This window comes from Coregonus lavaretus, assembly GCF_964263955.1.
Source record: "Coregonus lavaretus genome assembly, chromosome: 19".
Taxonomy (NCBI): Eukaryota; Metazoa; Chordata; class Actinopteri; order Salmoniformes; family Salmonidae; genus Coregonus; species Coregonus lavaretus.
Genome location: NC_140006.1, coordinates 23895539 through 23922757, shown reverse-complemented (window position 1 = coordinate 23922757; position 27219 = coordinate 23895539). Strand labels below are relative to the sequence as shown.

The 27219-nt window shown below is 43.4% G+C and overlaps 1 pseudogene across 1 annotated transcript in view; it reads left to right on the top strand.

Annotated features, from left to right (window-relative positions):
* The window catches only part of LOC311146469, a 42040-nt pseudogene extending 15517 nt beyond the window's left edge, over positions 1 to 26523 (top strand). The window contains exons 6-16 of the transcript in view: positions 15567 to 15940; positions 16251 to 16460; positions 16832 to 16964; positions 17142 to 17204; positions 17847 to 18091; positions 22637 to 22681; positions 24093 to 24185; positions 25141 to 25222; positions 25413 to 25537; positions 25952 to 26138; positions 26464 to 26523. The product of the transcript in view is annotated as an uncharacterized misc_RNA (transcript). The remainder of the gene's footprint in view (positions 1 to 15566; positions 15941 to 16250; positions 16461 to 16831; positions 16965 to 17141; positions 17205 to 17846; positions 18092 to 22636; positions 22682 to 24092; positions 24186 to 25140; positions 25223 to 25412; positions 25538 to 25951; positions 26139 to 26463) is intronic.
* Positions 26524 to 27219: the final 696 nt, after the last annotated feature.

Below are 27219 nucleotides of genomic sequence, written 5' to 3'. Positions count from 1 at the left end.
ATGTGCAAGTTACCATGTAAGTGTTTGCATGATTAAGCGAACTGAAATGACTGACATCTATGTTTTGTCTTTTCTCCCCCATATGTACTGTATCTCCTGATGATGGCTCTAATGATGATGATGCTAAATAGGTGAGTTACATTTCCATTGTTGCCTTTGATAATATTTAGATGTTTCTCAGTGGAATAATATGAAGTGAAACTCAGTGTTTATTTCTTTCCTTATTTACTACAAATGTTTGCAACAGGTTTTTGTTCTTTTCAAGTTTTATTGTACTTTGCCTGTCTCACAGTTGGTTAGATATTTTCCATGTCAGGAAAAAGCTGGCACGTGTCTAGTTTGCTCATTCAGTTGGGAATAAGTTTGCCCTAGTTCAGAGACTGTGCTGTGTTGGTCCTTCTCATTTTGGTTTCTCGGTTGGAGATACAAGGACTGCTAGGTTGTCACTTTCCTAAGTGGCCATCCTGCTGTATAAGGCTGTTGTAGGGATGCTGTTCCTCCTTCCTGGATGACACAGGTGTTTTTGGTTGACAAATGGTGGAAGTCATTAGTATACTTCTTGTCTGTTTGCACCCCTCATATTCCCTTACTCAACCCATTCATCCCATTCAGCAGTCTGTTAATGGGTTATTTACAGATTACCAGGCAGGCAGTTGGTGTGTGGAGGGACAGTGAGGGACTGGCCTCTACTGGCCTCTCTGTATTCTCACCCCACATCCTCCTTCCTCAATCATCATCTTTGTTTTTCCTCCTCCCCTCCCTCCCCCTCCCTTCCTCCCTCCCTCCCTCAGTCTCTCCACCTAGCAGCCTCTCTGTTTTGTTGCCTTTCTCTCTCTTTCTTTCTCTCTCTTTCTTCTTCTTTCTTTCTCTCTCTCTCTCTCTCTCTCTCTCTCTCTCCTCTCTCTCTCTCTCTCTCTCTCTCTCTCTCTCTCTCTCTCTCTCTCTCTCTCTATCTCTATCTCTCTCTCTCATATATATATATATATATATATATCTCTCTCTCTCTCTTTCTCTCCTCTCTCTCTCTTTCTCTATCTCTCTCTATCTCTCTCTCTCTCTCTCTCTCTCTCTCTCTCTCTCTCTCTCTCTCTTCTCCTCCTCTCCCCCCCTCTCTCTCTCTCTCTCTCTCTCTCTCTCCCTCCCTCCCTCTCCATCCTCCTCTCCCTAATGCAATATTGATGGCTGGGACTTTCCGCAGTTACGTAAAGCATACAGCCCTTGTCTTTTTATAGCCGGTGATCAGGCTGTGTGCGGTAGGCAGAGGGAGGCAGATGCTCGGTGGCTGTGCGGCGGTACTGGCAGTCAGGGTTATCACACCACTCCACCAAAGGTCTGTTTACTGGTACTGCTCAGCCCTGCTGCATAGTCATTATTCTAGTCAGCCGAGCACAGACCCATCCTGCCACCAGCTAAACAAAGAGACCATCCATAAGAGCATGCCCAGCTGGCAAAGCATATAGCTACCGCCGTCGCCACTATAGTACTGATTGAGACGGGCAGTGCTCTGCAGTTTTTCTGTTTTTACGTCGTAGGTACCTTTCAGTAAATACTTCATCATCATGCTGTTGGCTTTAAGTGCATTCTGTGTTTCACAGTGAATATCATCACAATGGACCATATATGTTGAAGCCAAGTAAAAGGACGGGTGCTATTTTGTGTTGTTTATAATATTTAAAATCCATGCTACCTTTTATGATTTATTAAAGCTGCAATATGTAACTTTTTGGGCGACCCGACCAAATTCACATAGAAGTGAGTTATAGATCTGGCATTCTCAATGAAAGCAAGTCTAAGAAGCAGTAGAGCTGTTCTACGTGCGCTATTTCTATGCTTCCCATTCTTAAGTTTGGTTTTTGCATCTTTTACTTTCGGTTTTGTACACCAGCTTCAAAAGCTAAAATACAATATTTCTGGTTATGAAAAGTATATTTCACGGAGGTTTGGATGGTACAATGATTCTCTACACTATACTTGCTTGTTTTGTCACATAAACTGAAATTAGGCAAACTATTCGAATTTTTGCAACCAGGTAATGGAGGAGCGATTTCTGCATATTTCACCTTTAATTAACCAATGGGGCCATCATCTGATGGTTCAATAAAATACTGGTGGTTATATAATAGTTCTATCTGTAGCTGTGAATGGGTCTAGCTGGCTGAGGATACCTCATTAATATTACAGAATGATAAAGAGAGAACACACCTGTGAAGATTCTGCTTGAGGCAGCATCACTGGCGACCGTAGTCCTACTTTTAGCCACTTGTTATCTAATAGAGCACACTATTATGAAAACGAAAAAACGTTTCATTATAATGAAAACTAGATAAGTTGTCATTATAATAACCTGAATAGAAAGATTCATTGATTTTAAGCTTCAAACCAGAGAATATCAATGTAATCACTTTCCTCTTGTGGAAACAAGTGCTTGGATCTTGGATTGAGAATAAGATTTCATGTTGACCGTACAATAGGCCTGAAGCTGTACATAAATATTGAATGATAGCAGGATCAGAACTAGGGCACTTGAAAAACAATAGCAGTCATCTCAAATGCTAACCATTTGTCTGAGCTATTGGTCTTAAAATGGGTTCCGACATTTTACCAGGTCACTATGCCCATATGGAAAACATTCTTGTTGTTGAAACTAGATAAATTATACTATGATAGCTAATAGCTGAAGGTTTATAATTATGATCAAAACATATCATACTGCAAATATATTCACCACTCTGATCATTTTGATTCGAAAACAGCTTCCAATAATAAAATTTCTGGTGATGCTCATTCGTTATTAGAGGAATTAATTGAAAGACAGCTCACTGCATTTCCTCACAGTTATGTGTTCTGATTTCTCAGCCAGGCAAATTATGTCTACAAAGCCAATATTAAACTCTGCTCAGCCAGTGTGGTCTTTTTCCATGTCTCAAACCTTTCTCTTTTTTACCCTGCTTTCGTTTAGGGGCATAATTTGGCCGAATGATTAGATTGTGTTTAATTAGTGTATCCGGATCAGTCCGCTAGACCATCTGATGTGTGAAATCATGACTCTGAAGCTCCATTAGATGTGACACTTTATTTGACTTAATCTAACCCAATTTTGTTGCCATTCCACAAGATAGATTGTAAGCTACCAAGGAAGACGTGGGAAGGGATGTGTGTAGTGAGATGAGTCTCCCTACATATTTTCCTTTGTCCTTTCTCTCCATCATTTTGAGTCCTCTCTCTATATGTCCCTACCTCTAATTCTCCTCTTTCCTTCTTTATTATTGTGTTCATTTTTCTTCCTCCTCCTCTCCATCTCTCCATCCTTCCTTTGCCTTTTCTCTTTCGCCCTTCCACGTCAAGTTCACTTCCAACCCCTTTTCCCAGACTCCCTGGGTCGCCGAGACGACACGCACCATAATTATAGCAGCCTCTCTTTGACTGGGTGCTTGTTGCCATGGATATGGGAGGTGGTTTCCGTGGAGATGGAAGATCTCAGGACTGCCAAGGAAAAAATGGGGTGTGACAGTCAGGAGGTTGGATGCCAGAAATAGAATTCTCTGACATACCTCCTCTCTGCTCTACCCCCCGCAACCCACGGACTGCAGCCTGTGTATTACCACGCTCCCTCTCCCTTTCTGAGGTGGCCTTCCCAAAACATCCATGGCATATTGTAGATGGCTGCTGAATGCTACTGCACATGGCCCACTGACCAGCCACCACCCTCCTCATTTCCTTTTCCAAAACAATGACTTCCTGTTGGGTTTGAAAGTTCACCATTTTAAAAAGTCTCGTCACACCAAAGGCTGTTATGGTATGAGGTGATTGTGCTCAGTATAATTGGTTGTTATGCTGGTATTCACTGGACACAGACATATCACTCACACTGGATACAGACATATCACTCACACTGGACACAGACATATCACTCACACTGGACACAGACATATCACTCACACTGGACAGACATATCACTCACACTGGACACAGACATATCACTCACACTGGACACAGACATATCACTCACACTGGACACAGACATATCACTCACACTGGACACAGACATATCACTCACACTAGACACAGACATATCACTCACACTGGACACAGACATATTACACATAGAGTGGTACACTGGAACATATAGAAAATGAATGGCTTCATAGTGGCATCGGTGCCTATTATAATTGGAGTGGAGAGGGGATCTATTTCCAACAAGACCATTTTTGGTTCTCTGCAGTTAGATATTTACCATCATACTTTGCCTTGAATTGAAATTATTTGTGCAATGTTTGTTTGGACAGATCTCTGTATGTTTCTGTATGATTATATGAGAAGAAAACAGCATGGATTATATTTAATGTGGATTATAAGTGTAGTTAAAGCTAGAGTAATCTTTCTGTAAGAGATGTAAACATAAACAGACAGAGGAATATGTTGGACATGGGTCTTGCATAACAATGTCCATTCATGAGAAACAGGACCATTAGAGTGATGTAATGAACAGAGACTAAGGCTCTGTTTTGGGAATGAGGCTGACTGTTGTTGCCATAGACAGACCTGTTGCAGTGTGTTGTGTAAGTTTTCCCTAATATTGTGTGTAGGGCTGTAGAAAACACTGCTGTTTGGGAAATACGTTGACCAGTGAGGCTTCAGTATAGTGCATTTGTATACTTATCTGAGGAGTATTGCGTCAGTGCATTAGTATCTTATGTGATCAACTCAAACAACATGATTTTGCAGTGTGAATTCGAATGTGATATTATTGAAATCTAATATCGCTTACGCTAGCGGCACATGATTTCAGAAGTTGACAATGGCCTGTCTGATTCCAATATGTTCAGCATTTTCCCCATATCAACCCCACTGTACTGTACTCCTTGCACAATGCATTCCCTATTTTGCTACCCCCTCCTACAGTAAATGGGGGACTGTTTGGGGGGATTACGTAATCTTCATTCATTTATATTTAATGAGGTTTTTTTTGGCCCCAGTCCTCATGGAGCTGGAGGTGGGATGGTGGCAGGGGGGTAGAAGGGGGGGGATGTCATCAGATATTGAATAATCATTGCCTGCCTTCCACGACAATTGCGAAGAGGGAGGGGTCTAGTACAGGACTGAACCTGTGATGTTAGTGCGAACGTTTGGACAGGGTGTTTGTGTGAAGAAGGTTGGCGTATTCAGTACACACAGGATGAGGTGTATATAACTAGGAACACTGGGATTTTTAAGGGTATACTGCATGTCAATGGAGCGTTATCACACACTCTTTTCGAGGCCAGTCGTTCAATACCTTCCTAACAGAGTAGCCCACAGCATGTGACAACAGCAGACAGAAGGAACACAGTGTCCACAACCAAGTCCACAAACAACAAACACAATAAACAAAAGAGCCAAATGCTCCAGGCAGGGCCATGAGCCAGAAGATGCACACCCAGGGGCAGGGTAGAGGAGAGGGGCAGTGGGTACAGTAGTGGGCATGGAACAAAGTGATATGGGTAAGAATTGGAGATGACAGAACAGCATGGAAAAGCACATTTATACCACCAGAACCTGGGAGAGATGTGTAGCACTAATGGATGCTGTTACAGAGAGGACAGATTCATTCAAGTAGAATGGCAGTGGAAACTGAAGCACTGTATCCCCCAAAGCTATCCCCCATCCTCTCTCTCTCTCTTTCTCTCTCTCTCTCTCTCTCTCTCTCTCTCTCTCTCTCTCTCTATCTCTCTCTCTCTCTCTCTCTCTCTCTCTCTCTCTCTCTCTCTCTCTCTCTCTCTCTCTCGCTCTCGCTCTCGCTCTCTCTCTCCTGTGTTTCTAATGTAATGCCAAGCTGCCTGTCAATGAGGAGTCAGAGCTGCGGTTTATAGGACACCATGAAAGGGTGTGTGTATTAGTTTGTGTGTGTGTCAGTGACGTTCATTTGTATGTTTGTGTGTGTGTGTGTGTGTGTGTGTGTTTGTGACTGAGTTTACTGCTGGAAGTCGAGAATCTGCTCTAGCGAATGGGGATATGTTCCGTGGAGTCATGTGACCATAGCTCTGTTAGGGCTGTGATGTCAGAGAGGGGGAGAAATGGAGAGAGAGAGAGAAAGAGAGGGAGCAGCATTCAGTTCAGCCTCAGAGCCTCATCTGATCAGTTCAGAGCACAGACACAGAGAAACACACAATTACTACACCCGCACACTCATAGGCTGCGCTTCACAGAAACACCATATACCACAGATAGAGTACATTACCAGCCTTCCTTACCGCCAAGGAAAGATTAGTTTATTTTGCTTTCTAGAAGAATACAGAAGATCCATCAAAAGGAAGCAGGAGAGAGAAGAGAGGGAGAGGTGAGGATGTCTTCTCTCTCCAATCAGCAGCAGCAGAGTGATGGTGGACAGTGCTGTGAGTACACTGAGCTGGGCAAGGTGCCCTCTGTCTCTATGGCGTCTCCTCAGCAGGACCAGATGGGACCACAGGGTTTCGGGGGCAGCCCAGGGGCACCCAGGCTAACCGACGAGGACAAGCTGTCAAGCCTGTTTGATGGACCTTCATCTGGATCAGGGTTCAAGGTGGAGTCGTCTGACCTCAAGGTGCCAGGGAGGATGGGTGTTAGACTCGGGGCATCTTTGGGTCTGGGCAGTGCTTGGGAGAGCCCCACAAGTCCCCTCTCCTCCTCGCCCTCTCCAGCCTCCCCCGGGAAACTCTTCTCCACCCCGGGACAAGAACACAGGGCCAATGGAGCAGCAGCCCCGCGAGGGTCCGCTGCTGTGCAGCATGACGCCTCACCGTTCCCCAACACACAGAAGGTGGACAACTGCGTATGGAATCCCTCCTTCTCTGGGTCACACCAAACAGACCTGAAGCCTGCTGTTCAGACTGCTGCGCCTGCACCTGCAGACAACTACTGTGTTGTTGGTGTTGTCGACGACAACTACTCTAAGGGTGGAAACTGCACTGTGTCAGGATTCTCTGAAGACAGTGACGAGGACATGGGGCCTACTTTACCTCGAGGAGGAGGTACCGAGCAGCAACACAAAGCCGTGAGACGCGCCATGTCTGACTGTTCCCACCTGTCTGTGCCAGGTAGCTTTGACTTATCCCAGTACCCAGGGCAGCCTGGCGGACTGGTGGACATGCCCTCACCTGGAAGTAACGTTATGGGGTCCAAGTCTCCACACTCGGCTGTGCAACGCTCTCTGACAGTGGGGGAGGAGAGAAAGACTGTGTCGCCCACACTATCTCCTCTGTCCCCACTGAGCCCTGTCAGGGCCCCCAACTCCCCTCCACCCAGGAGGGGTACTGGTAATGGGATGTCACAGAGCCAGAGTGAGAGTGTCCTACTGCCGGTTCCCTTCAGTGGAAAAACCTTCCACAGCATCAATACCAAAAGCTCCATTGAGGGTAGGTGACTGAAATGATTTGAGGCTTATTCCTCTCCTTACCGCGTTAGACCTGGTTCCCCTATCTCTCATTGCCTTTGTATATACTGGTCTACACTGATTTAAGTACATAGATTTGGGAGTTCAGGTTTATTTGTGATGCCTGACCATATAGGTCAGTGGGCAGTGGTATTTGTCTGGGATGTAATAGCTGTTTGTTTTATCGATGGACTGCTGAAAGAGAAAATGGAAGGAGCCAACATACGAATGGATGTATAAAAAATTAAAACAACTAGAAATTGTGGTATTTGGTATATTTATACTTGGATGATTTGCTTCTAAAAAAAATTAAGAGAGCAGAAGGGTTTAAAATTCATCACCATTTTGTTTTGACTAAATGTCAAAGGCACCAGAATACCATCATTGAGGAGGTCTGGGGTGTTATACAGAATAATTAGTATGCAAGTCAAGTTCCTCTGAATATGAATGTCTATTGAAATGCTGAGGTTAATTTACCCTCTCAAACTCCCATCTCTTCATATGACTGTGTTGTTCGGTGATACATCACATGAAGTGGCACTCCAACGAGTGGCTAGCACTAAGGGAAGGGTGTGTGATGGATTTGAAATTGAGTCTGGTTATTCATTTAAACAGAAAGTAGTCATTTCTGGTGGCACCATGTGGGGACTGGGGACTCCTGGGAATGCTTTCAGATTGCATGACTACTCTTATGTTATTCATATATACACATAGATTCAATAACAGCAGGCAGTCTGGAGCTTGAGGCCATTTTGCTTGCATTATACACTGAGTGTACAAAACATTAGGAACATCTGCTCTTTCCATGACATAGACTGGCTGTCCAGGTGAATCCAGGTGAAAGCTATGATTCCTTATTGATATCACTTGTTAAATCCACTTCAATCAGTATAGAGGAAGGGGAGGAGACAGGTTAAATAAGGATTTTTAAGCTTTGAGATAATTGAGACATGGATTGTATGTGTGTATTGTATGTGTGTACAGTCGTGGTCAAAAGTTTTGAGAATGACACAAGTATTGGTCTTCACAAAGTTCGCTGCTTCAGTGTTATGAGATATTTCTGTCAGATGTTACTATGGTATACTGAAGTATAATTACAAGCATTCCATAAGTGTCAAAGGCTTTTATTGACAATTACATTAAGTTTATGCAAAGAGTCAATATTTGCAGTGTTGACCCTTCTTTTTCAAGACCTCTGCAATCCTCCCTGGCATGCTGTCAATTAACTTCTGGGCCACATCCTGACTGATGGCAGCCCATTCTTGCATAATCAATGCTTGGAGTTTGTCAGAATTTGTGGGTTTTTGTTTGTCCACCCGCCTCTTGAGGATCGACCACAAGTTCTCAATGGGATTAAGGTTTGGGGGGTTTCCTGGCCATGGACCCAAAATGTCTATGTTTTGTTCTCCGAGCCACTTAGTTATCACTTTTGCCTTATGGCAAGGTGCTCCATCATTCTGGAAAAGGCATTGGTCGTCACCAAACTGTTCTTGGATGGTTGAGAGAAGTTGCTCTCAGAGGATGTGTTGGTACCATTCTTTATTCATGGCTGTGTTCTTAGGCAAAATTGTGAGTGAGCCCACTCCCCTGGCTGAGAAGCAACCCCACACATGAATGGTCTCAGGATGCTTTACTGTTGGCATGATACAGGAATGATGGTAGCGCTCACCTTTTCTTTTCTTGACAAGGTGTTTTCCGGATGCCCCAAACAATCGGAAAGGGGATTCATCAGAGAAAATTACTTTACCCCAGTCCTCAGCAGTCCAATCCCTGTACCTTTTGCAGAATATCAGTCTGTCCCTGATGTTTTTCCTGGAGAGAAGTGGCTTCTTTGCTGCCCTTCTTGACACCAGGCCATCCTCCAAAAGTCTTCGCCTCACTGTGCGTGCAGATGCACTCACACCTGCCTGCTGCCATTCGTGAGCAAGCTCTGCACTGGTGTTGCCCCGATCCTGCAGCTGAATCAACTTTAGGAGACGGTCCTGGCGCTTGCTGGACTTTCTTGGGCACCCTGAAGCCTTCTTCACAACAATTGAACCTCTCTCCTTGAAGTTCTTGATGATCCGATAAATGGTTGATTTAGGTGCAATCTTACTAGCAGCAATATCCTTGCCTGTGAAGGCCTTTTTGTGCAAAGCAATGATGACGGCACGTGTTTCCTTGCAGGTAACCATGGTTAACAGAGGAAGAACAATGATTTCAAGAACCACCCTCATTTTAAAGCTTCCAGTCTGTTATTCTAACTGAATCAGCATGACAGAGTGATCTCCAGCCTTGTCCTCGTCAACACTCTCACCTGTGTTAACGAGAGAATCACTGACATGATGGCAGCTGGTCCTTTTGTGGCAGGGCTGAAATGCAGTGGAAATGTTTTTTGGGGATTAAGTTCATTTTCATGGCAAAGAGGAACTTTGCAATTAATTGCAATTCATCTGATCACTCTTCATGACATTCTGGAGTATATGCAAATTGCCATCATCAAAACTGAGGCAGCAAACTTTGTGAAAATTTGTATTTGTGTCATTCTCAATACTGTATGTGTGCCATTCAGAGGGTGAATGGGCAAGACAAGTGCCTTTGTACGGGGTAGGGTAGTAGGTGCCAGGCGCACCGGTTTGAGTGTGTCAAGAACTGCAACGCTGCTAGGTTTTTCACGCTCAACAGTTTTCAGTGTGTATCAAGAATGGTCTACTACCCAAAGGACATCCAGCCAACTTGACACAACTGTGGGAAGCATTGGAGTCAACATGGGCCAGCATTCATGTGGAACCCTTTCGACACCTTGTAGAGTCCATGCCCTGACAAATTGAGGCTATTCTGAGGGCAAAAGGGTGTGCAACTCAATATTAGGAAGGTGTTCTTAATGTTTTGTACACACAGTATTAGAGCTCTCTTTCACCTACAGCTAGCCTATCGCTAAATATCTCACAAAGACACCATCATGAAAAGGATACATCTGCATCCTTCAATTAGCAACAGTAGGGATCAAGCAGAAATAGCTGGCAGCATCTTCCTGCTGTAACAAGGGTCATTTCTACCTCATGGATGAAGGTCATCAGAAAATAATCCCTCTGCTTACGTGCCTGTGTGTTTCTATATAATGCAAGGTCATTTCAAATACATACTGTACAATAGGCACACATTTACTGATTCTAGTGAATTAGCTATATGCATCATCACTTCATATACAGTAGTGTGTGTGCGTGTGTTTGTGTGTGTATGGGTGGGTGGGTGCATGCATGTGTATGCGTGTATATGTACAGTTGAAGTCAGAGGTTTACATACACTTAGGTTGGAGTCATTAAAACTTGTTTTTCAACCACTCCACAAATGTCTTGTTAACAAACTATAGTTTTGGCAAGTCGGTTAGGACATCTACTTTGTGCATGACACAAGTAATATTTCCAACAATTGTTTACAGACAGATTATTTCACTGATAATTCACTGTATCACAATTCCAGTGGGTCAGAAGTTTACATACACTATGTTGACTGTGCCTTTAAACAGCTTGGAAAGTTCCAGAAAATGATGTAATGGCTTTAGAAGCTTCTGATATGCTAATTGACATAATTTGAGTCAGTTGGAGGTGTACCTGTGGATGTATTTCAAGGCCTAGGTGGCATCATGAGGAAGGAAAATGATGTGGCAACATCTCAAGACATCAGTCAGGAAGTTAAAGCTTGGTCGCAAATGGGTCTTCCAAATGGACAATGACCCCAAGCATACTTCCAAAGTTGTGGCAAAATGGCTTAAGGACAACAAAGTAAAGGTATTGGAGTGGCCATCTCAAAGCCCTGACCTCAATCCTATCGAAAATTAGTGGGCAGAACTGAAAAAGCGTGTGCGAGCAAGGAGGCCTACAAACCTGACTCAGTTACTCCAGCTCTGTCAGGAGGAATGTGCCAGAATTCACCCAACTTATTGTGGGAAGCTTGTGGAAGGCTACCTGAAACGTTTGAACCAGTTTAAACAATTTAAAGGTAATGCTACCAAAAACTAATTGAGTGTATGTAAACTGATGAAAGAAATAAAAGCTAAAATAATTCATTCTCTCTGCTATTATTCTGACATTTCACATTCTTAAAAGAAAGGGATGATCCTAACTGACCTAAAACAGGGAATTTTTACTAGGATTAAATGTCAGGAATTGTGACAAACTGAGTTTAAATGTATTTTGCTAAGGTGTATGTAAACTTCCGACTTCAACTGTATGTGTGTGTCTGGTGTGTGATGCTGGTCGCCTGCGTGTTAGTCATGTTCTATGTGACAATGTGTTTACACCACTGGCCAGGCATACAGAACAGCTCTATACTAGAGTCTATAGTGTATGTTTACACCACTGGCCAGGCATACAGAACAGCTCTATACTAGAGTCTATAGTGTATGTTTACACCACTGGCCAGGCATACAGAACAGCTCTATACTAGAGTCTATAGTGTATGTTTACACCACTGGCCAGGCATACAGAACAGCTCTATACTAGAGTCTATAGTGTATGTTTACACCACTGGCCAGGCATACAGAACAGCTCTATACTAGAGTCTATAGTGTATGTTTACACCACTGGCCAGGCATACAGAACAGCTCTATACTAGAATCTATAGTGTATGTTTACACCACTGGCCAGGCATACAGAACTGCTCTATATTAGAGTCTATAGTGTATGTTTACACCACTGGCAAGGCATACAGAACAGCTCTATACTAGAGTCTATAGTGTATGTTTACACCACTGGCCAGGCATACAGAACTGCTCTATATTAGAGTCTATAGTGTATGTTTACACCACTGGCAAGGTATACAGAACAGCTCTATACTAGAGTCTATAGTGTATGTTTACACTACTGGCCAGGCATACAGAACAGCTCTATACTAGAGTCTATAGCAGAGGTCGGCAACAGGCGGTGATTTATTTTGCCCCCACGAAGTTTGTATTAAGAAATACAGTGGTGATAAAAAGTATTTAGTCAGCCACCAATTGTGCAAGTTCTCCCACTTAAAAAGATGAGAGAGGCCTGTAATTTTCATCATAGGTACACGTCAACTATGACAGACAAATTGAGGGGAAAAAATCCAGAAAATCACATTGTAGGATTTTTTATGAATTTATTTGCAAATTATGGTGGAAAATAAGTATTTGGTCACCTACAAACAAGCAAGATTTCTGGCTCTCACAGACCTGTAACTTCTTCTTTAAGAGGCTCCTCTGTCCTCCACTCGTTACCTGTATTAATGGCACCTGTTTGAACTTGTTATCAGAACTAGTTTTTTATAAAAGACACCTGTCCACAACCTCAAACAGTCACACTCCAAACTCCACTATGGCCAAGACCAAAGAGCTGTCAAAGGACACCAGAAACAAAAGTGTAGACCTGCACCAGGCTGGGAAGACTGAATCTGCAATAGATAAACAGCTTGGTTTGAAGAAATCAACTGTGGGAGCAATTATTAGGAAATGGAAGACATACAAGACCACTGATAATCTCCCTCGATCTGGGGCTCCACGCAAGATCTCACCCTGTGGGGTCAAAATGATCACAAGAACGGTGAGCAAAAATCCCAGAACCACACGGGGGGACCTAGTGAATGACCTGCAGAGAGCTGGGACCAAAGTAACAAAGCCTACCATCAGTAACACACTACGCCGCCAGGGACTCAAATCCTGCAGTGCCAGATGTGTCCCCCTGCTTAAGCCAGTACATGTCCAGGCCCATCTGAAGTTTGCTAGAGTGCATTTGGATGATCCAGAAGAGGATTGGGAGAATGTCATATGGTCAGATGAAACCAAAATATAACTTTTTGGTAAAAACTCAACTCGTCGTGTTTGGAGGACAAAGAATGCTGAGTTGCATCCAAAGAACACCATACCTACTGTGAAGCATGGGGGTGGAAACATCATGCTTTGGGGCTGTTTTTCTGCAAAGGGACCAGGACGACTGATCCGTGTAAAGGAAAGAATGAATGGGGCCATGTATCGTGAGATTTTGAGTGAAAACCTCCTTCCATCAGCAAGGGCATTGAAGATGAAACGTGGCTGGGTCTTTCAGCATGATAATGATCCCAAACACACCGCCCGGGCAACGAAGGAGTGGCTTCGTAAGAAGCATTTCAAGGTCCTGGAGTGGCCTAGCCAGTCTCCAGATCTCAACCCCATAGAAAATCTTTGGAGGGAGTTGAAAGTCTGTGTTGCCCAGCGACAGCCCCAAAACATCACTGCTCTAGAGGAGATCTGCATGGAGGAATGGCCAAAAATACCAGCAACAGTGTGTGAAAACCTTGTGAAGACTTACAGAAAACGTTTGACCTGTGTCATTGCCAACAAAGGGTATATAACAAAGTATTGAGAAACTTTTGTTATTGACCAAATACTTATTTTCCACCATAATTTGCAAATAAATTCATTAAAGATCCTACAATGTGATTTTCTGGATTTTTTTTATCATTTTGTCTGTCATAGTTGACGTGTACCTATGATGAAAATTACAGGCCTCTCTCATCTTTTTAAGTGGGAGAACTTGCACAATTGGTGGCTGACTAAATACTTTTTTCCCCCACTGTATATACACTGGATATACAAAAGTATGTGGACATCCACATAACATTTGTGGATTCGGCTATTTCAGCCACACCCGTTGCTGACAGGTGTATAAAATCGAGCACACAGCCATGCAATCTCCTTAGACAAACATTGTCAGTAGAATGGCCTTACTGAAGAGCTCAGTGACTTTCAACGTGGCACCGTCATAGGATGCCACTTTTCCAATAAGTCAGTTCGTCAAATTTCTGCCCTGCTAGAGAGGCCCCGGTCAACTGTAAGTGCTGTTATTGTGAAGTGGAAACGTCTAGGAGCAACAACGGCTCAGCCGCAAAGTGCTAGGCAAAAAAAAAAGTTAAATCACCAGGAATTCTGCTAAAAATTCAGGAAATCTGTTCCAAAAGTATTCCCACAAATAAAAAAAGAGACGTATGTAACCAAGGTATGAAATTACTGTTATTTTTAAATACAATCTCTTTTTGGGCTTAGTTGTAGTCAATTTGCAGTGTACAAATTATTATAATTATGTTCCGGCCCCCTGACCATCTGCTCTGATGAAAATTGGCCCGTGGCTGAATCTAGTTGCCTACCCCTAGTCGATAGTGTATAACAGTTACTGGAACCAGGGCTCCTAAAGCCAGCCATTGGTACAACAAGGCCAGTCCTGTATACTGTACTCAATCATTTGATAGATTTGTCGACTGGCTAATGGTTTTGTACCATTGTGACAAATCCATGATCTTGTCTGACACATTGAACTGGTATCTATCTACCATAAATGTACAATCCATTTGCCCTCACTCTCTTTTTAAATATTGATGCTCTAGTCCACTAATTGGTCTGAATTTTCTTTGAAAAGCGGATTCAGTCATTACGTCAGTGGGTCTTCTTTTGACCCAGCTTAATCTGTCCCACATTTCCTAACCAAATGGTACCATGGGATACAGCCCGAGAGAGGAAAACCAATGTGCCTTGGTCAAAAGTAGTGCATTACATAAGGAATAGGGGGCCATTACAGATGTACCCTCTCTCTCTCTGTAGAGGTTACTGGGGCTGGGTTACATAAGGAGCCGATGCCAACAATGTGCTGTTCTGTCTTCCCTGCTCGGCCCTGGGTTCGGCCCTGACTTTCTGTGGCCCTGCCCAGACTCCACACCACCATGCCATGACTGGTCACTGTAGTCAACTCACTCTTATTTCCTCACCAACGAGATGCTCTGGGGTGTAGTACAAAATATGATCACTGATAGATTATAATCATATGAGTATAATATGACAGCAGTATTCGGACGGTTGTATTTTGTGACGATCAATCAGAGGATTTTAGAGGATTGACATTTAGTTGCCTATTTGAACAGCCGTAACATGTACAAAGTCCTGTTGTCCATATACAGTGGTGGCATTCTTAGGTGGTATTCTTAGGATGCATTGTTGTAGCTCGATTTTCTAGCTAAAGCCAGTCTGAATCTGTGGTTCGGTTAATAACACGCTATAAGATATGCTAGCTCTCATGGCTGAAAGCGACTCTGGCACTATGAAAGGTTTCTCCACCTGTATTTTATCCTTAGAGTAATTCTGGTATTTTTTCATGACATACAGTATTGCGTGTTTGCTAAATGTATGTCTTTTTTTGTCTCTCTACAGTTAAAGCAGAAAATAAGGACAAACAAGAGAAGGCAGATTTCTTCCCGAAGACGGATAACTTGAACATGTTTGAGAAGACAGAGAAAGAAGATCAATCTAAGAAAGTCGACAATGCTGATAAGACCTCCAAATCTGAGAAGATCCTCAAAGATGAAGAAAAGTTCCATATGACGGAGAAAAGTGATACAAATGAAAAAGTGGACAAGCCAGAGAAGACAAACAAAGATGAGAAGATGGAGAAGAAAGAAAATGGGGAGAAAACTGACAAGATGGTCAAAGCTGAAAATAACGAAAAGGCTGGGAAAGCTACTGCAAAGTCCCCAACAACCAACGGAAGCAAGCAGGACCTCACCAGCCCAGACAGTAAGGCCAAGGTAGGTCAAGGAAAGGCCGGGGCAATGTTGCCATTCATTTCATTTCAGCAAGCTGCTTCTCCAACTGTCACTGCCATCTCTAGTGTGTGCGTGTGTGTATGTGCGTGGGTGTCTCTGTGTGTTTGTATGCACACGCTTATGTGCAATTTGAGGTTATCGTCGGTGCCAATTTGCTCTGCTGATGCTCCTTGTTTGATTATGATTTGTTATTAGTGAATGCTGCCTCTGCTGCTTTACCATCCTGCCTGTCCTCTGTTGTATGCTTTTGGTTTTCTTCTTTTCTCCTTTATCGTGTGACGTTGTTGTACAGCCTGCTGTTGGGTCAACCAAACCAAACTCTGCCAAAACACGGCCCACCTCTTTGTCCACTGGGGACGCAGCTGGCCCCCCAAAACGTTCCTCCCCCACCTCAAGCTCTGCCAATAAAAAAAAAACTGTTACCAAGGCAACCACTCCCACTGCTTGCACCAAGCAGCCAACGGCCGCTGCCAGTCAAACCCCTACAGCCACCAAGTCCAAGGTGAGTTCCCTCCCACTTCCCTCTGGTGTCTTCTCACTGGCCTCCCCTTTTGTGGTTGGCACCTTGTCCCCCTTCCGTTTGTTTGGCTCTGCCATATAACTGTACAGTGCCCACCTACTGACTCTCACTCACAGTTTGTGGACCACCAACTCCCTGCACTATGACCTCTGTTCAGTCTCTTCACCATTTAGGATAGTCCTACAAACGGAATCTTGTCTATCACTTCCCTGAAAACCCCAGCATACTGTACATTTCCAATATCTCCTTTCTGTTTCCAATCTTTACTCTTCTCATTTCTTAATCACTTTCCTTTTTGTCAAGAGCTCTCTTCCACACCACACCCTTCTCTGATTTTCTGTTTGCTTACTCAGACTCCGGAAAATGGTCCTCCTGTGCCAAAGGCCAATGGCACGGCCAATAAGAACGGTTCCTCTACAACTGCCACTACTAAACCTGCTGGTCCACACCCCTCTGCTAGTGCCCCCTCTATGCGCCGCAACACAGGTGAGCACTAACTCTTAACTGTACCGTGCAAGCGTACATTCTTTAAGGTACTTTATTCTTGATGATGGTGGTATTCAAAAAGCCAAAGTCAGAATTCATTGGTCATCCCCAAATGAATACACTGTTCACAAGTCTGAATCATGTAAGGTGAGCTTGGTTATGTCCTCTACCCTACAGTTCCCAAGACTGATATCAAGCCAGGTGATGTGAAGAAGCCTAGTACGCTGAAGACAACACCAAGTAACAACAACCAACCTACACAATCTAACCCAAGTATCTCAGTACACAACTAAAATACCTTGGAGTTTAATGTATTCTTTGAAATTGTAAGGACAGACATCCTGTTTTAATCTCTCCTGACAGTGTCATTATGACTACACAGAGAGAGACAAACGCAGTGGGTATGTGAGGCTAAGAGACAGACAGGGATGCAGAGGGAAACTGAAACTTATCATTTTTTTCAGTAATTGGTCTTTTGACAAATCACATCACATCTTTTTCAGAGCTGACCTGATTGGCCAAAAGAGCAATTAGTGTAAAAAAGATCAGAATTGGGCTGCCTGTGTCTCAACAGTAATTCCAGTTCCTGAAAACACTGACTGAAGCCTCATGCCTGTCATGTCCTCCTCAGATCTTCATTAGTCATCGAATCAGAGACTGCTGACACAGCCTTGTAAAAACCCACTACCAGAGACCACAGTATCTACTGTATGTAGGTAGTAGTAGTGTGGTTCCTCATACTCTTCCCTGTCGACTTGTTAGCTTCCAGCCCATTGTTTCCTAGTAAATCATTGTTGGTGTTGTGTGCGATCAGCTCAGCTCCAGCCATTAGAGGGTTACTGTTCTATGGTTCCTCATGTCCTTTCTCTCTCTCTGCCCCAGCCAAGCCCAGGGTACCTCGCACCTCCGCCACTGCTCCGAGCACTCCTGCCACCAATGGGGAGCAGCCTCGCCGACGCATCACCAAACCCCCAGTGCCCAAGCAGACCGCTATGGAGAGGAAGCCACCTGTACCCAGAGCACCTAGGACTCCCAGGCCCATCAACGCACCCCTGCCGGACCTGAAGAATGTGCGCTCCAAGATCGGCTCCACAGACAACATGAAGTACCAGCCTACCGGCGGCAAGGTGTGGTAACTAGGGATAGAGATGTACTGTACGTGGAAGCTTGTGGAGATGGGTCTATTTTAGAGGACCGACATGAGACAGACATTTTTGTATTACCGTTTTTTTTTATTGCTAACAAGCATTGTGCAAAACTCTAAATACAGTTATCAAAACAACATGCAACTTGGCAATGCACATCCTACTTGTCTCAAAAGCAAATATTTCTACCAAATGAAAGCTAACAGTCTCTCACGACACACACACTTTGTCATTCATAGTATCATGACCTACAAAACTCTAAAAACTGCTCCCACTTGAAAATGTGTCAATTTGTCTTTAATATTATGTTTTTTAAGATGAACCAACAGTCATTTTTACAAAAGAAGAGTGGCAAACCTGTACTGTATAGAATGTCCTGCAAGATATGTAAAGAAATAAAGCAGAAAGGCTGCAATATGCTTCAATACAATTTACTGCAGAGTATTCCAAAATACACAAAAATAAATAATTCCAGTACTGTTAAACAAACAAAAAGTGTATACACACTATGAATATGCATAGCATATTGTCCAAATGAAACAGATATATACAGTGAGGGAAAAAAGTATTTGATCCCCTGCTGATTTTGTACGTTTGCCCACTGACAAAGAAATGATCAGTCTATAATTTTAATGGTAGGTTTATTTGAACAGTGAGAGACAGAATAACAACAAAAAAACACGCATGTCAAAAATGTTATAAATTGATTTGCATTTTAATGAGGGAAATAAGTATTTGACCCCTCTGCAAAACATGACTTAGTACTTGGTGGCAAAACCCTTGTTGGCAATCACAGAGGTTAGACGTTTCTTGTAGTTGGCCACCAGGTTTGCACACATCTCAGAAGGGATTTTGTCCCACTCCTCTTTGCAGATCTTCTCCAAGTCATTAAGGTTTCGAGGCTGACGTTTGGATACTCGAACCTTCAGCTCCCTCCACAGATTTTCTATGGGATTAAGGTCTGGAGACTGGCTAGGCCACTCCAGGACCTTAATGTGCCTCTTCTTGAGCCACTCCTTTGTTGCCTTGACCGTGTGTTTTGGTTCATTGTTTCCTTGACAAGATCCTCCCGTGTAGTTCTGGGCTGATTCCTCACCATTCTCATGATCATTGCAACTCCACGAGGTGAGATTTTGCATGGAGCCCCAGGCCGAGGGAGATTAACAGTTCATTTGTGTTTCTTCCATTTGCGAATAATAGCACCAACTGTTGTTACCTTCTCACCAAGCTGCATGGCGATGGTCTTGTAGTCCATTCCAGCCTTGTGTAGGTCTACAATCTTGTCCCTTACATCCTTGGAGAGCTCTTTGGTCTTGGCCATGGTGGAGAGTTTGGAATCTGATTGATTGATTGCTTCTGTGGACAGGTCTCTTTTATACAGGTAACAAGCTGAGATTAGGAGCACTCCCTTTAAGAGTGTGCTCCTAATCTCAGCTCGTTACCTGTATAAAAGACACCTGGGAGCCAGAAATCTTTCTGATTGAGAGGGGGTCAAATACTTATTTCCCTCATTAAAATGCAAATCAATTTATAACATTTTTGAAAATGCATTTTTCTGGATTTCTTTGTTGTTATTCTGTCTCTCACTGTTCAAATAAATCGACCATTAAAATTATAGACTGATCATTTCTTTGTCAGTGGTCAAACGTACAAAATCAGCAGGGGATCAAATACTTTTTTCCCTCACTGTAACAATGCTAGTCAACCCTGTCTGATGCATTGGGCCACACGTTCTCATCCACATCACACCGTATGGCCTCTCGCGCAATACACCTGGGAAAGAATCTCTTTGCATGCCTGATCCATCCCTGGCAATCTTCTGCAGAGATATCCAGGCATCCTGCATTCATTGCATCCAAGAGTGACATTTGATCATGTGGATGGTGGTCATAAACTTTCCACCTCCATGAGGAAAATAATTATTCTATGGGGTTGAGGAAGGGAGAGTAAGGGGGGAGGAAAAGTGACACCATCCTGGGATGGGCTGCAAACCACTGGGACTGCATGGGAGTGGTGAAATGCCACATTGTCCCCTACAATCACCCAGGTTTCCATAGAGGTCATCCATGAATGAAATGAGGCGCTCTGTGTTGTATGGCCCAATTAGTGGTTTATGTAACAGCAATCCTTCAGAGGATATTGCAGCCCACATTGTGATGTTGGCACCCCTCTGGCCCGGGACATTCACTGTTGCTCTTTTCCCAATCACATTCCTTCCACGTCGGCGTGTTTTGGCCATGTTAAAACCAGCCTCATCCACAAGACGAACATGTGGGGAGTTGGTCTGGCTTCAAGCTCCATGACACTCTAAAATATTGTAAATCCACAGGGCAACATAACAGTTATTCTATAACAGTAGTTTACATTACAGTATGCTGTAACTGAAATCACTGCTGAGTGTGCAGTGCTCTGGAGGGTTTTGTTTACAGTAAAAACAGTACTGTATTACAGCATATAGACATCTTACCTGGACATATTTGTACCGGAGTTCCTTGACACGATCTGAGTTCCTCTCAAAGGGAACAGTGTACACCTGCTTCATGCTGATATGATGCTTTGTCAAGACTCTAGCAATGGTTGTTGTGCTTACACTTTCAACATTTTGAAATGTATTATTGTCTGCCAACACTCTCTCTTGAATTTCTCTGAGTTTTATGGCATTGTTGCTAATGACCATGTCAACAATTACAGCTTCCTGCTGAGCAGAGAAAATCCTACCCCCCCCCCCCCCCCCTCCATTTGGTAACCATTGGGTCCTAAAACAGAAATAAAATTACACACAAGTGGTTCGGAGAGCTTTTGCTCAATTTACTACTCTACAGTGATATTCAGTATAGTTAGATGCCCATGCAGAATGCATATCTTACCTGTTAGTTTGCTGGAAGGTTCTTATAATAGATGACACAGTTGAGCGTTGCAAATTTGGCTGCACTCTGAGACCAGCATCTCTCATTGATAGACCATGATTGACAACATGATCAATGATTGTAGCCCTAATCTCATCTGACACTACAACTCTGAGTCTTCCCCTCAGTCTTCTTCCACCACGGATACGTAATCCTCTGCCTCTCCCGGCAACTCTTCCACCTCTGTAAGCCACTACACGATCACTGGCCGGGTCCATGTTTATGTAAAATATATTCCAAAGATGTCCCCTTTTGTGGAGATGGTAATGACATAAAAATGTATGTCATGGGTATGTCTTCAGTTACGTAATGTAGAATGAAAATCAGATGTGAATAATTAAGAGTTATTATTATTATTTTATTTTAGAATTTCTATTTTGCTTTTACTGTAGGAATGTAAAAAATTGCGGTCTAATTCAATTTTCAGTAGCTTTTGAACTTGAGTTTAACAGTTTTGATAAGGGTATCTTAACATTTGCAAAATGGTCTGTAGATACGTAGAGTTTTGTTGGTAAATGTGTTTTTGTGAGACAAGTATTTATGTAATTTGAAAGATGTTGTCATTGAATGCATTTTGTGTCTAAGCAATGACAAATTATCCACAGGTTGCCACATAGAGTGTTGTTGTGATAACTGTATTTAGAGTTTTGCACATGTATCCGCAGTATTGAACAATGCTTGTTAGCAATCGAAAAAAAACTGTAACAGATTTAACATGCTTTCAATGCTGCCAACTAATGCCATTCATAGCAGGGGTTTTGTCACAAGCAAATTCTCATTCAACATCATACAAATTCCATATTATTAAAACCTCCTACCTTCTCCACTGCTACCATATAACAAGATCATATACCATCTCGTTAGTCATTACCAGCTTTATTGGCCTCCTCAACTGAATAGTGGCACAATGCATTCTACCCCTGGAGAAAATATGTTAAGCAAACTATCTGTCTGTCTAATTCTATCATTATTTTTCTTTCTGTAGTTCTCTTTCTGTTCTCTCCCCTTTGTCTCTCTCTTTTCCTCTCTGTTACTTTTTATTTTCTCTCTTATCTCTCTCTCTTTTCTCTCTCTCATCTCTCTACGTTACAACTGACAGCTGCCTTCACTCATTTGACTGACTTGATAGAAGATGCTGTCACCTGTATTCATAAGATCACTCTGAAAAGAGAAATGCTTTCATACAAATGATCATCTTGGAAAATAGCCATCATGTCCAGTCTTTACCTATGGCATTGGTTGTGACAGTGTCCATCCACAAAAAGGTTGCCTATTACAATGATGTAAGCAAAAGGGAGACTCCATAGAAAAACAATCTAAAAAATATAGTTTCAGTACCACCCCTGCACACACTTCCACAGACCTGAAGAGTTGAATTGGCTCCCTGAGCCAATGTCTAGGCTTTGGCAAAGCGAGCCAAAGCACTCTTCTGGCATGCAGGAGACCTGGGTTCGAAACCAATCAGTGACACAGACAGGTGGTGTAGCTGAAAAGCAGATCTCTTCCCTCCATCCATACACCCACCACCACACTCTCCTGAGCCCTGACTGGTGGTACTGACCCAGGGCCCAGGGCAGCCCTGTCTCCTGGTATTGACCCAGGGGTGGTTGTCTCCCCTCAGGTCTCCTCGGCGGGGGCTTCCCAATCCAAAGACGGCCCGGGCAAAGTGAGTCCCTATCATCACACACCCCTCTTTCATTCTCACCCGTGTGCCCAACCACTCTCTCTCCTCTGATATCACACTGAAGGAAATGACATAAGTGGATATTTTTGTCCACTGACTATTTGAACCTATCTGCACACACACAAACACATAAATACAGGCACGTCACTCTCTAACACACTCTCGTGCACATCCTCACCTTTTCTTCCTCTTCATGATAACCTGTTGCTTTCCGGTATAAAATGTGGAATGGTTGTGGACAGTGTATGACAAGTATCTGTCCCCCCTGAAATGCACAGCTTAACTGACAAACAGACAGAAAAACAGACAGACAGGACCTTGCCATCATCCACCTGACCTCTACAACCATGGCACTACCCATCCCAATTGTTTGGCACAGAAACGAAATAACACAACACCAAAGTGACCGTTGTCCTTCGCTGGTACTCCCATGCACCTGGTACATTTAGAAGGGCCCTGAGCTTGAGTATTTGAGAGGCCCTGGATGGCTTTTGGGTTCGTAGTGTAACCAATACCACTGCTAATGTTTATCTCGGTTTACTTCTACATAATTTAGCCTAAACCTTTTTACAGTCCTATTAGTCTTGTAAGGATTTGAATCTGTGATGTAGTGGTAAAAAAATTGGTGGGTAAACTGATCGCCGGTCGCTGTGAAAAAAGTTTCAATGCATGTAAGTAAACTGTTTAAGATAAGCAATACAGAAACAAGCTCCAGCACTCATAAGCCAAGTGATATAGCAGAGTAGCCTCTGGTTGTTCAACAACTGTGAGTTGAGTTCAGTGATATAAGAACTAGAGGCAGTGTGAAAAGGCAGTGAGAACTACAGACCTTGGCTGTGGCCATGTGTTTTAGAGGGTGACTCAGCCTGCCTGCGCTGCTACCTGCGTCACAGAGCTGCAAACTAATCTAAACACCAGGCGTCTCCGAATACAAAGCAAAAAATGTATGGAGAAAGCAGATTAGTGCTTTTCATTCAAGGTTTTTGAACAGCAGTTCCCTTGCTGAGTGACAATGTTTTCAAATCAGTAATTGATATCAGGGAAGAGATGGCTGGCTAGTATATCTGTTTGGGTGTGTGTGTTTGTGTGGGGCGTGTGCATGTGTGTGTGTGTGTGTGTGTGTGTGTGTGTGAGAGAGAAACACTGCAATAGTTATCAGGCACATCTAGAATTGGACAAGATTTGAACTCATTTGCATGTAAATACTGATGTCTGACCAGCCAGCATTCTGACTGTTGTGTGACTTTACTTTACTTACAATGAGCAAGTAAGAGTTAACAACATACTGTATGCTCTTCAAATTGCTTTATCCTGGTTGCTCCTCCACCATCCTCCACTAATTCTAGACTCATCATAGTGACCCGTTCCCCTCTGCTACTGTGCTGTTTTGTAGGTTATGATAGTCCACAAAAAACTGGACTTCAGCCATATCACCTCTCGCTGTGGCTCCAAGGATAATATCAAGCATGTCCCTGGTGGAGGGAATGTAAGTACAACACATGGTGCTCCAATGTGGCTGCTGCCTCCTTCCCCATATCCCACTGACATGCTCGATTGGACAGAGTAATGTCCTAATGTTCTAGTCATTCTAATTCTATGGTCAGCCCCATTGGCCAGCCTAGATACACTGAGTATACCAAAGATTAAGAACACCTTCATAATATTGAGTTGGGCATGGACTCTACAAGATGTCGAAAGCGTTCCACAGAGATGCTGGCCCATGTTGACTCGAATGCTTCCCACAGTTGTGTCAAGTTGGCTGGATCTCCTTTGGGTGGTGGACCATTCTTGATACACATGGGAAACTGTTGAGTGTGAAAAACCCAGCAGTGTTGCCGTTCTTGACACAAACTACCATACCCTGTTCAAAGGCACTTCAATCTTTTGTCTTGCCCATTCACCCTCTGAATGGCACACATACACAATCCATGTCTCAATTGTCTCAAGGCTTAAAAATCCTATTTCAACCTGTCTCCTCCCCTTCATCTACACTGATTGAATTGGATTTAACAAGTGACATCAATAAGGGATCATAGACTTCACCTGGATTCACCTGGTCAGTCTATGTCATGGAATGTTCTTAATGTTTTTTATACTCAGTGTATAATGTTAGGTCCGAATGCTGTGCTGTTTGTGCAAACTTTCTCACCCGACTAACCAGCCTATTAGAAACTAACTTTCTATCTGCCGCTCACTCTCTTTTACATAGCAACAAGCATTTTCCTTATTAAGTGACAAACAATATTTTAAAATTGATACTTCAAATGCCCACTTCTCCACTTTACAGTACCTCAGCTTTTTATCTGTCCAAATGTCATAATCAGTGTTACACTGGTGGGCGAGAGTGATTCAAGGCATTGTGTGTGAATTTCAGAGTGGGTGTTGTTTCATGTTTGTCATTCTTACTTCAACATTTGTGTTGTTTGTTTGGGTGCATTCAGGTCCAGATTCAGCATAAGAAGGTGGACTTGAGCAAAGTGACCTCCAAGTGTGGCTCTAAGGACAACATCAAGCACAAACCAGGTAAGAAACCTAATGATTCAGGAAAATATGTCTACATCCCAAATGGCACCCTATTCCCTACATAGTGCACTACTTTTGACCAGAGCCTCATGGGCCCTGGTCAAAAGTAGTGCACTACATAGGGAATAGGGTTCCATTGGGAAGTATCCTATACCAAATTAATTCTCTTCTTACCCTACTTGTAACTAAGGTCTGTCCACTACAGGGGGTGGAGATGTGAAGATTGAGGCTAAGGCCAATGGTAATGGTAATGGCAAGCCCAAGGTGGAGACAATGGACAATATTGGCCTTGAGGCAGGGGATGGACAAATCAAGGTAAGGTCACCATTCTGTTGTAGTCACATAGTCATTAACATGTTTAACTAACCAGGATTTTGTCATCAAAGTTTTATTTAAATACATTTCAGAAAGCTTGAAGTTATAAAGCAAATGTTTATTGCAAAACACAAAAAGACAGCATCTTTGTGGTTGTGGTGGTGGAAACCTTTTATTTGAACATGCTGGTTGCCCACATACAGAGAGCAATTTCATCCTGTTAAAACAAGCCATGTCATCATGCATTAAGGGAGTTTTTGTCCACAAGATGGCATTAATGATTACCCAGCCTCCCTACTGCTTCATAGAAACACAACAGATAAAGAAAATATAATTGAACTTATAGAAATGTATAAACACGTTTTGTTAATTAACATCAGTGTGTGTCTAATTCTGATGCTCATATGTTTCTAGGCTGGGGGGATGCCAGAGAAAGCTGCGGGGAAAACATCTCCCCCTGGTGGAGCTCCAGCTACAGGTGCAGGAAGCATGGCTAAGGAGAACGGGCATAAGGAGGCCACGCCTCAACCTAATCCCTTTGGGGGTGACGGGCTGCGGGACCCGATAGGCAGGGGCATGGACAAACACATCCCTGAGACAAGTAAGTGCCCCTTGCTCCAACAAACACCCTGTGGCCTTTCTCAAATCTCGCTTTCACTGTCATGCACTCTCAGAGCTTTAACTTTGAGATGACCTCCGTTGCCGATTGCTCAGATGAGAGATAACTGATTGTTGTGAAGTAGGCTCGTTTTTAGCTTCCTTGCTGCAAATGACAAATACTGTACTCCAACAATGTGTATGTTATTTTATGTCGTAAGTCTAACCAGTTTACTCTCCCCTCTTTCTCGTCTTCCTTTTCTCCTCTCGTCTTCCTTTTCTCCCCTATCCTTCCATCTTTCTCCATTGTGTCTGTATCTGCCCTTCAGATTGAGTCTTACAAGCTGAGCTTTCGCGAGAACGCACGGGCTCGCACCACCAACGGCGCCGACCTTATCTCCTGGCCCACCCCGATTGGCAGCCACCCCTCACCCCCATCGCAGCACCTCTCTCTGTGTTTCTCTGGGGTCCGCCAGCTTCCTCCTCCACACCCTCCAGCTCCGACCCAGCCCCTCGTCACCCAGCCATTTGGCAGGAGGACAAATACTGAATGCTAACAGGACAAGGACTTCTTTAGCACATTCCAACTTACTCCTTTTACCTCACTATTCAGTATCGTATCACTACTCTCTATCCTCGTGGAAGTATTCAAGTATAGAGACCACAGAGTTCAGACAGATAGAGCAAGGTCTTACTGTACAGTGGGGTTTGGTCTCTTCTGTATTGCTCTGGCTTAACTTGCTGTGATATAAGTGGTGTAGTATGACCTCAGAGTGAACCTTCTAGAATCTAGACCCTCAGTGTTCTGTTATAGTTATGTCAGCGCAGAGTGAAACTTATTATACTGCCTGCTTCTTTTGTTCCAGCCTATATGCACTGTTCTTATACGTACAGTACTGTAGTGCAGTGCAACCTTGATCAAAATCACAAACACCTACAGTGTCGCACTGTATATTAGTATGACTTTTTCGTCATAGACTATCACAATGAGCCACTGCTATCTATGTGACAAACCTTAGATGTAAAACCTTCCTTACCGTACCTAACTCTCTGGATGAGCATACCCTCCCCTGTACTGTAGGGAT